Below are 12,560 nucleotides of genomic sequence, written 5' to 3' on the forward strand. Positions count from 1 at the left end.
GAATTTGTTTCTCAAATAAAAATTGCTTATAACTAACATACAATAAACACAATGGAATCTTATGTTCTTTAGATATTCAGATAATTGTTTTAAAGATGTCATCTTCAGCAATATTTACATGCACAAGAAAATGTAGGATGGGGAAAGGATGGAGTTTGAGCCTGAATCCATCAAACAGTATGGCTGTATATAATATTGTGGCTGTTCATTCCTTATATGTTTTCTATAGAACATATTCATCTACTTCTGGGTACACTGGACATAAAATATAAGTTTTCTTTAATTCTTAAAAAGGACTCAAGCACCAAAAAGGACATTTTTGAAGAATAAAGTCTCAAAGATTGCTCATTGATCCTCCAAAGAGGCAGGAGCTGCTCCTATCTCTTGGTACATGATTGTGACATTGGTAAAAAGAGTTGTTGTGAAATTCTGTTGAACAAGACTGGTACAAAAAGTGAAAGACCCTCTATTGAAGTGCACAGTGTATATGAATGAAAGCAAAGTGCATGGTAAATTTCTCTACAAGAACCTGCTTAGGAAAGTTGAAAAGTCACACTGAAATTGATCTGCCTGGTACTTTCCTCTAGAATATGCGTTTAGTTATTCACTGAGATTGCACACAAAGTATTGGAAATTAGTCAGCAAGTACTTCATAGCTATCTATTCCAAAGACATGAAGACTGGAGCTGATTGGGAATTTTTAAAAACTGGTTTCTTGATGATAGGAGGAACATAATGTGAATCTAAAATATTCTCCTCAAAAGCAGTGTCAGAGCTGACACAGACCTAACTGGTGGTCAGTTTGTTTCTATACCCTATTGAATGGGATGCCTGAAAGAAAGCTTTTTCCAACTTCGTTTCCAAATTTTCCTCAATGTTTTTTAGTGATGGGTAGAATTCAAGGTTGGTGATGGATATTCTGGTCAAGGATACCGTTGATATTTAACAAATATCAGGTATACATAAAAGGTGCAAGAACCTACTGCTGGGCCAAGTAATTGAGAAAGAAATGCAGAAACAAAATAACATCTGCCTTCAAGTTCCATTAGAATCAGAATCAGTTTTTTCTATTAGAATCCCTTGTAACTTCATAGTCATATTTTACAGATGAGGAAACTGATGCAAACAGGGTGAAGTAAACATAATCAGGGTGACCAATATGAACTCAGGTTTTCCTGACTCCAGATCTGGTGTTCTAACCACTGCACTACTAAACTGACCTGTAAATATTACCATAAGTTTATAGAAGAAGAAAATAAAATAAAAAGAAGATAATTTTCTTTCCTGTGGTTACAGAGGGAGAGGTAATAAGTGTCAAATCCAAAATTCAACATTAGCTTTTTTGACTACAGATCTCATGTCTTTCCATAGAATGATGTTGCTTCTCCACAAATCGCAGAAGACATCCTTTTAGTTTTTCTGCTTCATTTTAATATGCATAACTATTAATGCTAAGTTATGGAAAAACAAAGAATAAGTGATTTCCATAGCATGGGGAATTCCCCCTGCTAATGCAAAGCTTCTGTGATTTAACAGATAAATCAGAGGGAGTTGCCTGGGACAACTTTGATTTGCTTAGGCTTACATAGTTAATATCAGGAACGAGATTTTAAATCTCTTTCTTACTAACTCCAAGCCCAGCATTCTATCCACTAGGTATTTTTTCCTCTACCTCTATGCCTATAGATAATCATGTCAATATAAAACATCCAATGCAAAATATAATGATAATATAAATAGACACTATACAGCTGTGGAGGAAAGATTGGTTTTCTATTTTGAAACATTTTGACATAAATGCTGAGCTGCTAACTTTGTATTTGAACAGAGCTGGAACATGAGAGTCTACAGGTCTTGCTATTGAAAAATGTTAGTTATTGGCCTGAGTAGCCATTATCCTCTCGCTGGCATATTCCTGCCATTAACTGTCCTGGTCCTGCTTGCTAAGGAAGTGAGTGAAGATCCAAAATACAGCTGATCTTTTTACCATTGTCTGTGTCAGGCTAAGTTTCAGAAGACTGAATATATTTTTTCCTATATTTTTTATCTCGTGTTACTTACTACGTTATTATAGTTATTTCTATATATACTATAGGAAGTTAATGAGGAGAGCAAACATCTTTCTCCTGATACTTTGGGAGCACAATCCCTGATTTCAGAATAACTCCAGCAGTCTTCATCAAGAGAAACAACCCTTACGGAAAAGGGATCTGTCATGCCCAGATGTGTTAGGCAGATAAAAATCCCCTGACCAACACCTTCCCTCAGAGTCTGGTAGAGGCAGCTCAGGATCTTGAGCCCAAGACTCCAAGGAATAGACCCTTTATCCTCAAACATCATCTAACTCTTTTCAGTCATGATGGAAATTGAAAGTGCAGCTCATTACTCTCTCAACAATACCAAATACAAACCAATTGCTGCCAATAACCAGATAACCCAAGAATATTGAGAATAGCGGCAATCTCCCCACTTTTAATATGGTTTATTAATGGAAATGACACTAAAGAGAATACATTTACTTTAATATTGCTTCCTGTGAACCAAGAGGCTATTCCATTTACCCTGCTGCTAAAACTCCTCTCTCTGGTATTTTTCCTTATTAGAATGCGAGCTTCTTAAAAGCAAGGACTTTCTTTCTATTTGGGTCAGCTAGGTGGTATAGTGGATGGAGTCTAAGAGCTGGCCTTTATCTGGCCTTAGATCCTTCTTTGACGACTATAGATGATAGATGTATCCATGTTTATCTCAGTTTCCTCAATTGTAAAATGGGCTGAAAAAGCAAATGGCAAACCACTCCAGTATCTTTATGAATAAAACCTTCGATAGAATTGTGAATATTGAATAAGACTAAAATAATTGAACTACCACAAAAATCTTTCCATTTAAATTCTTAGTGAAGGGTATATAATTCTGCCATTACATATTCAGGCTTTAAAGAGCTTCACAGTCTGGATCCAGTCCATTTTCCCAGACAAATATCACATTATTCTCCCCTCCTATATATAATGTTACAGCCAAACTGACCTGTTTATTGTTCACTTTACACAGATTTCCAACTGTTTCTTCCATGTCTTTGTACTGAAAGTCATGGAATGATCTTTTCTTTATTATATCCTCTTGAAATCTTTAGTTCTCTTCAAGTGTCAGCTCAAGTATGAAGTCCAACAAGAGTACTCTCTCTATTCTTCCTCCCATAACTGTTCAAGTATACAACCCAAGCTTGATTTCTTTCTTTCTTTGTTTTACTTTGTAAATATTTTGCATTTACTTTTCTTTATATGCACTCTTAAATGACCAAATGGAAAATAAGTTCCTGAGAGAGAGATTATTTTATTTTTATCTATTTTATCCCAAGTACTGAATTATAGGTCTTACATGTACTCAATGAATACTTGGTTCTTTAAATTAAATTCAATCATGCCTTGCTAAACTGTTTTACTGAAATGCTACATTGCAGAATTGAGCTTCTTCAAAAAGCATACAATATTTTGCAAAAAAAAAATAATGTTAAGCATGTGGTAAGAGTGAGGGATTGCACTAGATGGCTAACAAGTATACTTAACTTATTGTATACCTGATGTGCTATAGATTTTTTGGAGAAAAATGTGACAAGTTCCATAGTTTTATTGGAGTGTATGAGTACTGGTTATAATTTACAATATCAGCATTTTTAGTAGCAATGGAAAGAAAATATGGAGGCCTTGGGGAAATATTTAACTAGGTTTCACCTTTCTCCTCTAAGTAAAATACAAACTTTGATATTGTTAAATGAACTAAAGGTTTAAGTGGAATGAGAAGGATGAACAGTAAGCAAGAAAATTGTAAGTCTAAGGATTCTGGAGAATGAGGCTGAAGAGCAGATGGACTAAGGGAAGCAGAAATTTGATAGACAAAGAAGTTGAAGATGGTGTAGAAGAATAACTGAAGACTAGGGAATCACAAAGGGGCCCAGTTTCTATTTGCTATCATTCCCAACCTTGATATTCAAATGACTCCTTTTCTTTCCCCAATTCTAGGTTAAGATTTATTGGGTTCCTAGACACAGATACACACACACAGACACACACAGACACAGAACATACACACATGTGCATGAGCACACACACATACACAAAGATAAGATCTTACATCTCTCAAACTTGGAATTGCAAGAAAAACATTCTAGGATTGGTGCTGCCCAGAGCATACCCTTTTACCTTAATAAAATAATGAATTCAAGAATTCTCAAATTTGCCATTATGTAGGAAATCCCCCCCCCCATTTATGCAGGGGGTACAGTTCAGAAACTCAAGATCCCACAAACTCTACAAGAATAAAATCATATTTGTGTACTATGTGTTTCTGTTCCAAGGCAGCCATTAATGGTTCTCCAGAGTGGAAGAGACTGTGTGAGTGAAAAAATTTTATACTTCTCCTGGAGACTCAGTTTTGCTGTTATATATGCTGTATCCTTTACATTGTCCTCTGAAATAGGAAAAAGGAGAAAATGGTTAAAAGTATCTAACTGTTTAACTTATCCCCTTTTATTATCCAGCAAAAACAGTGGCTTCTAAACAGCTAGCTGACATAGTGGCTAGAGTACTGGGCCTAGAGTCAGGAAGACCTGAATTCAAATGCAGTCTCAAATATCTATTAACTGTGTCACTGTGCTGATCAAATCATTTAATCTCTGAGTGTCTCAGTTTCCTTGAGTTTAAAATGGCAATCATAGTATAGTACCTATCTCATAGGGTTGTCATTGAAGATCAAATAAGATAATATCTTTAAAATCCTTTGCACAGTGACTGGCATATAGTAGGCACTTAATAAATGATTTTCCCCCTCCTCCCTCTTCCTCCAATATATAACAGTTCCAATTTATCCCCAATTGATGACATACAATCAAAGTCATAAGGACTCACTAAGCCCACATTTCAAGGATTTCCCCTTATAATCCACCCGTGTCTACTATAAATGAGAAGTCTTCTTTTATTAATCTTTTTCATGGATTTATCATAGTAAATGCTTTGCAAATATATAACTATGTGTTGTATGTACAGATATTTAAAGATGTCATTATTTTTAAAATAGATTTTAATTACTTGAATATTTCACAGATTGGTTGTTTTATCGTTATAAAGAGTCAGCTACCATAGGTCATCCGTCCTCTTTTTCTCCACCACCACGAAAAGACTGATTTTGTGCAAGGTTTCCATGAGTATTTGTGAAGACAATATTCATCCCCTAGTTGCCTTCCATGTGGTGATGACCTTCTCCAAACTTAATTTTGCTGCTCCTCAGATGATAGCTTCATTCACTTCATCTCTTGAAGTCTTTTGCAATCATATTGTGTCCATCTTCTGGAAATTACTTTCTATTTATTTTTTAAATAGTTTGTATATATGCTTGCCTTTTTCATATTGTCTACATTCCTAAGTTATTGAACTCTAAAATCATGCCCACATGACAGGTCCCTCAATCTAATTCCATCTGTTTTCTGCTCCACTGTATGGGAATTCTATTAAAGGGAAGAGTAGGAAAGAGAAGATCTAAATTGGGATGTGAGATTCCAGAGCTTTTTTCTTCTCATTCTATCTCATGATTTCCTATTCTAGAGACCTTGCCCCACAAGATAGTTACAAGTCCTTATCTTTTTACCCAGACTACCCATTACCCTGAAATTCAATTAGAAAGAAAAATTAGAATTATTAGCATTACTGTCAGCTTTCTTCCTTAAAATATAGACAGAGACAGACAGACAGACAGATAGATGGATGAATTCACTATCATCATCTCCAGCCTTCAGCTAAATAACAAATTAAGAATTCATAAGGGATTCTATGTAATTGTGGGCTACTTTTCTATTCTCTGACCATAATATGGGCACTATTCTTCATTGGGTGATGTTATATGTGGGTAGTATGTAGTAGTATATAGGGTACTAGTCAGAGTAAGGAGATATAGGCCCCTCTCTCAGTTCTCCCTCATACCACTTTTAAGATTTTGGAGCAAATTACTTCCCTCTTTTTAGCCCCAGTTTCCAAATCCATAAAATGAGGGGTTTGACCATGTGATTTTTAACAGATCTTTATAGTTCTATACTTCTATGACTTAATTGACCACATGACTTTATTAAAACATATCACAACACTTTATATCTATATATATTTTGTGGGGAGAGAGTGAAGGGGAGAGAATCACAGAATCAATTTCCCCCTTATTCTGTTCATGTCATTTTCATTGTTTTGAATGTTCCCTGATCGTGCCCAGTGTCAGATGGATTTGTGGGACAAGGGGAGAGCCTGCTGTGGGTTAAGCCAAGGCTTCCAATTCTGAAGTCTTTAAGATCATCTGTGGTTTTTATTTCTCATTTCCTCAGCACACCCGTCTTTCTACATTTAGTTGAAATGTTCTAACTCACAAGTCCTGACACCTAAGGGTATGTTTTCAAAAAATGTGCATGCCATATGCACACCTAACATAGTGCAGAGCACATGAACAGCTTGATGGGCTACAGCTCAGTGCAGGCCAACTTTTTTTTTATTCCGTAACATCTTGCATACAAATTACATCCCCAAACACTTCACAGAGTTCAATAATCCCCAAATGCCTATAGCTTATTTCATTATGCTTTATTTAGTGCTTAAAAGGCAGAGGATTCCATATGATGCCAGGAACAGTTTAGCAGCATCAGGCTTTATTAGGCTGAAGAATTTTCAAAGAAATAGATTTCTGCATTTCCTTTGTTATAGGGGTCACATGTTTTGCTAAGAGCAATCTTAGGAGTGTCTTGCTAATACTTTTCTTCACCTAGGAAGACTTTTACACATCACTTTGCTGGTATTTATTTTTTTTAAAAGACAGTTTGAAATGCAATAAGATGTAGAGAAAAGAACAATACATGAAAAGGCAAAATACCTGGGTTCTAGTTTCCTCTATGTTATTTATTACCTATGTGATTTAGAGAAAAGATGGTTCAGAGGATAGAGCAAGGGATCTGAAGTCATGAAGACCTGAGGTCAAATTGATTTCTCTCTTGCCTCAGTTTTCTCATCTGTGAAATGAGATAAAGAAGGAAATGGCAAACCATTACAGTATCTTTCCAAAAAAACCCAAATGAAGTTATGAGATATGAGACACAACTGAAATAATATAATAATTGATTAATTATATTCTGAATAAATAAATAATAACAATTTGAAAAAATAATAACAATAATCTAGAGAGAGTAATCTAACTTCTCTGAGTCTTAGTTGGTTAATCTTAAAAATGGAGATTTAAATGTCCTACACAGCTAAAGTCAGAGTTTGGAGGAGATAATCTCTGAGGTTTCTTTATGTTCTAAAACATTCTATGAATGATACCATTAATGATCCCAGCTAAATCTTATTGCTTCTCATGGGGAAAGGAGTCAAGGAATTGCAATCCATGTTTATTTTCAGGATTTTGTTAACCGCTGAGAGGGAACATAGTATTGTGAATAGGAAGCAAGTCTCAGAATCTCAGAATCTGACTTGGTCAGTCTTATGTGATGGACACTTTGTTAAATATAGAGGTGATAAGCAAAAAGAAGAAATTGCCCTCCTCCCCCCAGTTTCAAAGAACATGAATTCTAATAAAGGAGTCAATATCTACATCAAAAGTTTTATATCAAAAAATGTACAGAGTAGAAGAGTGGGCTAAAGGAGTAGGCACTAGCAGCTCAGAGAATGTTTATATTTCAGGGACAAGTAGCCCAGCTTAATGATTCTGTGGAGTATATGGAAGGGAATAATTTCTGAGAAGCCTTAAAAAACAGCAAGGCATTAAGAACTTTAATTGCCAAAGAGAGGATTTTTTATTTGACCATCAAATTAATAAGGAGCAACTGTAATTCACTGAATAGAGCAAAGATTGACAAACTACAATGGAAGGTTAAATCCTGCCCATTGATTGTTTTTACATAGTCTGTGAACACAGAATAGTTTTTTTTTGTTTTGTTTTGTTTTGTTTTGTTTTGTTTTTTTACATTTTAAAATGCTGTGTCCTCCTGTACAAAAACAGGTTGTCAGCTGGATTTGCCCCCTAGGCTGTACTCTGCCGATCACTAGTAGAGGGATGACATGGTTGGACCTAGACATTAGCAAAGTCATTTTGATGGATGTGGGGAGGATGGATTAAAATAGTGAAAGGCACATGAGACAGGGAGACGCACTAGGAGATGAATTCATGTTATTTTTTAAAGCTAACACACACATATATATATATAAATTTCAAAGTTCTTTAAAAATATTATATCATTTGATTCTCACAGCAACCCTGAGAGATAATTGCTATTATTATCTTCATTTTACAGTTGAGGAAATGGAAGTAAATGGAGTTTAGGTGACTTGCATAGAGGCATAAAACTTTGCAAAGTGTCTGAGGCTGGATTTGAATTTAGAGTATTCCTGATTTCAGGCACAGTGCTATATCCATTTACCTACCTAGATACCTAGATACTAACCCCGATAAGGATTTGTGAATGTTTCAGATCCACATTATACTAGTAACTAATCTTTTAGCATTATCTAAATAACTTTGTCATATAATTTTCAAAGACTTGAATGGACAGTTTCGGGACATCACAAACAGGAGATAACATACCAGTCTTTATGTTGATGTCATGGCCCCACTGAGTTAGACTATTTTGTTTGTTTGTTTGTTTGTTTTAAATACAGCTATCTTTTCTCCTAAGCTATTTCCAGAAGGGTCAGTTATTAATCAGTAATTAGAGTTAATTACACCCATACAAAGTCATTGAGTTTGGTAAATACCAGAATTGAAGTGGTCAAGCTTAACTTCTTCCAAATGAGAGGGGGAAGGAATAGCTGATAGTATCTGACCTAAAATATTTTAGGTCAAAACCATCTCCATATCATATGACATTGAATTTTGAGCTCTCAGTCAATCATGATTACAACCACTGATGACTGTATAGGAAGATTCAACTTCTCCTTCCATTCCCCCAAATATTAGCTCTTACTAAGGCAATTTTATTGCAATATTCATGGTATGTTCATTTAGGCCAGAACACAAAGCCACTTCTTAAAGTTCAAAATTTCAACTTCTTTAAATCAAACTTTCATGAATTCTTTGCTAATTCATAATCTCTTTGCTATAAGTATCTTCTAAAAGAATTTGATTACAAAATAAATAGAATACAATGGCTTTCCAAGTTGGCTAAAGATTTGAGACATATTAATAATTCATTCATTTGGAGGTTCCAATTTCTATTCCTATGTTAAGACAGAAAACAAAGTACTTGAACCATATTATCTAAGCCAACAGAAGAAATGTATTTGATTTTGAGCTATGATTCAATGCTACACCCTTTGTCCATAGAGAGACTGAGAATAGAAGCACTTATTTCTTTATTTTTGTAAATATTGTTGAACTTATTGTTCTCTCTGAAACTCAATGTGCTTTAGAAAATCCTACTTGAGCTTAGTGCCTGGAAAAACAAAACAAAACACAACAAAACTATGTATTTCAATTTGTTTTCTTTGCTGCCTTACTTGCCAGAGAATCAGAATTAAATGTTTTGCCTAAGCATTATAACCTGCAAGATCAAGAGAACATCACTTCCCTTTGCTTTCTTTAATGACACTGTTACATTTTATCCTGAAATATTTTATATAGCACTTATTTTTATTATCTAAGTTTCCTCTTAAACTTTTAGATGTGATTGTAAATGAGATTTTTTTTTAAAAAGTACTGAATTGTCTACCTTTCCTTTCAAGTGCACTCTCTTATGACTTCTCTCTATCTTAAAAAAAATACATAATTTGTAATTGCCTGATGGAAAAGCACAATCTTTGTTCAAAAACTTAGGATAGATAAGAAATCATATTAATGTTGCTAAATTCTAGGTGATAAAAGCATTAGCCAACTAACAAATTGAATTATTCCTAATATGCCTAATAAGTTGAAGTGGTCCTCTAAATATCTGACATTCAGAATTGGGTTCCTAGACATAGCAGATTTTCATTAGCAAAAGAGTTCTCTCCTTCCCTTCTTCCCATCTCTTTCCTTCTCCTTCCCACTCTTCCCCTCCTTTACTTTTCCTTCTCAATTATCTTCTTCGCTCTTTTCCCTTCTTTTTCTTTTCCCCCTTTTCTTTTTTTCCCATCCTCTCCTCTTCTCTCAATTCTCATATTCAACTATTACCAAAGATCTTTCAAATTTTCCCTTCATAATGTTTTCCCTATATAACCCCTTCCATCCTCTGACACTGACCCCATCCTAGTACAGATCCTCATTGCATTTTAAATCACAACCCTTCAAAGTTTGAAGAAAGCTATTTTATCCACCTAATGTGTCAACTGTCCTTATTCAGGTTAAACTTTCTGAATTCCTTCAATCAATCCTCATAGGACATAAATTCATGGTTCTTCACCAACATAAATATCTTTCTTTAGGTTACTTCCAGCTTACCCATGTTATTCCTAAAATTAGTGTCCAGAACCTAAAATTATCCACAGATGTGGCTAGACTTAAAGTCTGGACTCTACTGTCTCTTATTCAGCCTAAGATTGCATTATTTTTTTCTTGGTTACTATATCACATTGTTTATTCAATGAATGTGTAGTGCAATAAAATCTTTCAAATCCATGTCAGATGATCTTTTAATCTTTTTTTTAGCAATCTCTCCCCATCTTCTAGTCATGAAAATTATATTTGAAAATGAGTTAGATTTTAGATTGATTGATATTAAAGTTCTTCCTATTTAGTTTCATCAAATGTTTTAGGTTAAGATTATTTTGTATCTCGACTATCATCTAAACCAGTGCATTAGTGATTTCTCATAGTTTTGCATTGCATCCAAAGCCTTTACCCAAGTCATTGGTTTTTTTTAAAAAAAATACAGAATTAAGCATAATTCACTGTCAAATTCTACTAGAGACTTCCTCCCACACTGATGTCACACCATTAATAAAAATGTCATTTTTAATAGCTTCCCTTGAAGAAACTATATATGCTTCTAGAACATCTTTAAGACACTTTTAACCTCGAAGAGTGAATGTTTAATTGCCATTTACTGAAGATATAGTGAGGGAAAATGTGATTTTTCACTTTGTTCTATGGAGAGTTTAGAAGAGCACAAACTTTTTTTAAATACAGATTAAGTTGGAATTGTCATCTATGAGGGGAAAAGTATTTTATTTTTATGATATGAGACAGATTATTTTTATGGATAAAGAACAGAGAAGAAGAGAATAAGTAGAATTCTGAAAAATTTCTTATTGTAAAAAAACATAAAAGAGACACAGAGAGAGAAAAAGAAACAGAGACAGAGAGACAGAAAGAGAGACAGAGAGATAGAGATATATTAGGAATGCATATAGGAAATGCATATAGGAAAAATTGTAATTCTAGTTTTTAAAATAATATTTATTGATAAATGAGATTGCAACTTTAAAAATTAATAAGGGTATAAATATGCTCCTTTGATTTTATCTTAGAACTCAGCATGATAATGAGTCAAGTAGTAAACTGAAGGGCAATCACTTCATGTAGTCTACTGGTGATCATTTAAACAGTCTTAAATTCTCATACTTATAGTGTGGGTTAGCTTCCACCTCATCATATTTTAACAAATAGCACGAAAAACTTTGTAAAATGTATCCCTAAAATCTAGAGAACTATATTTATGACGTTCCTTCCCTCTACCAGTTTAGTAACATGGCTCTCCCCAGAGTGACTACTCTGATATGACCTGTTCTTGATTAAGCCATTCAGGCATCATCTCACACCTGTTTCCTTAACCAGGTGTACTCTAATCAAGTCTTCATTGAGTCTAATTTTTCTAAGACTAAAAGTCAAGTTTGCTGGCCAATAGTTTGCAGATCTTCTTTTCTTCCTTTTGTGGAAAATAGGTATGTTGTCTCTCTCCAATCCTCTAGTACCTTTCTCGTTCTCATAACATTCCAAAGATGTTACTTTATGTTTATGTACTCTATGATCACATCTACCAATTTTTTCAATTTACAAGAATACTATTTTTCTGGCCTTATTATCTTCAATTCATCAAAAAGAACAGTGTGCTCTCTTACTATATCCTAATTTAGTATTATCCTATTAGTCATTAGTTACTTACTTTGCAATGAAATCTTTATTTTCTTTGAAGAAAGGAAGAAAGAAAGAAAAGAAAAAAATGAAGAAAGAGAAAGGAAGGAAAGAAGATAGGAAGGAAAGAAGGAGGGAAGGAAGGAAGGAAGGAAACAAAGAAGGAAGAAAGGAAGGGAAGGAGGGAGAGAGGGAGGAAGGAAGGAAGGAAGGAAGAAGGGAAAGGGAGGATGAAGAAAAGAAGGAAACAAGGAAATCTTTGGGTTAGTCTTAGCTATCTTCCCCAGTCTTATTCCATTCTGAGTTTTACTACTTTTGAGATCACTCATCGTACAATGCCACACTTTTTGATTCATCTTGTGACTTATCATTGTTTCATTTTCTATTAATAGATGCCTTCTAAAAAGTTGCTTGGTTTATTTTTCAATCTCTCATTTTGCTATTAAATAAAGTTTAATTTTTTTTGTCACTCACAGATATCCAAAAGTTGGTAT

The 12,560-nt window shown here is 34.3% G+C and overlaps 1 pseudogene; it reads right to left on the reverse strand.

Moving 5' to 3' along the window:
- Positions 1–236: 236 nt before the first annotated feature.
- LOC127544224 (centromere protein O-like) overlaps positions 237–12,560 on the reverse strand; it is a 38,179-nt pseudogene continuing 25,855 nt past the window's right edge.

This window comes from Antechinus flavipes, chromosome 1, assembly GCF_016432865.1.
Source record: "Antechinus flavipes isolate AdamAnt ecotype Samford, QLD, Australia chromosome 1, AdamAnt_v2, whole genome shotgun sequence".
Lineage (NCBI taxonomy): Eukaryota > Metazoa > Chordata > Mammalia > Dasyuromorphia > Dasyuridae > Antechinus > Antechinus flavipes.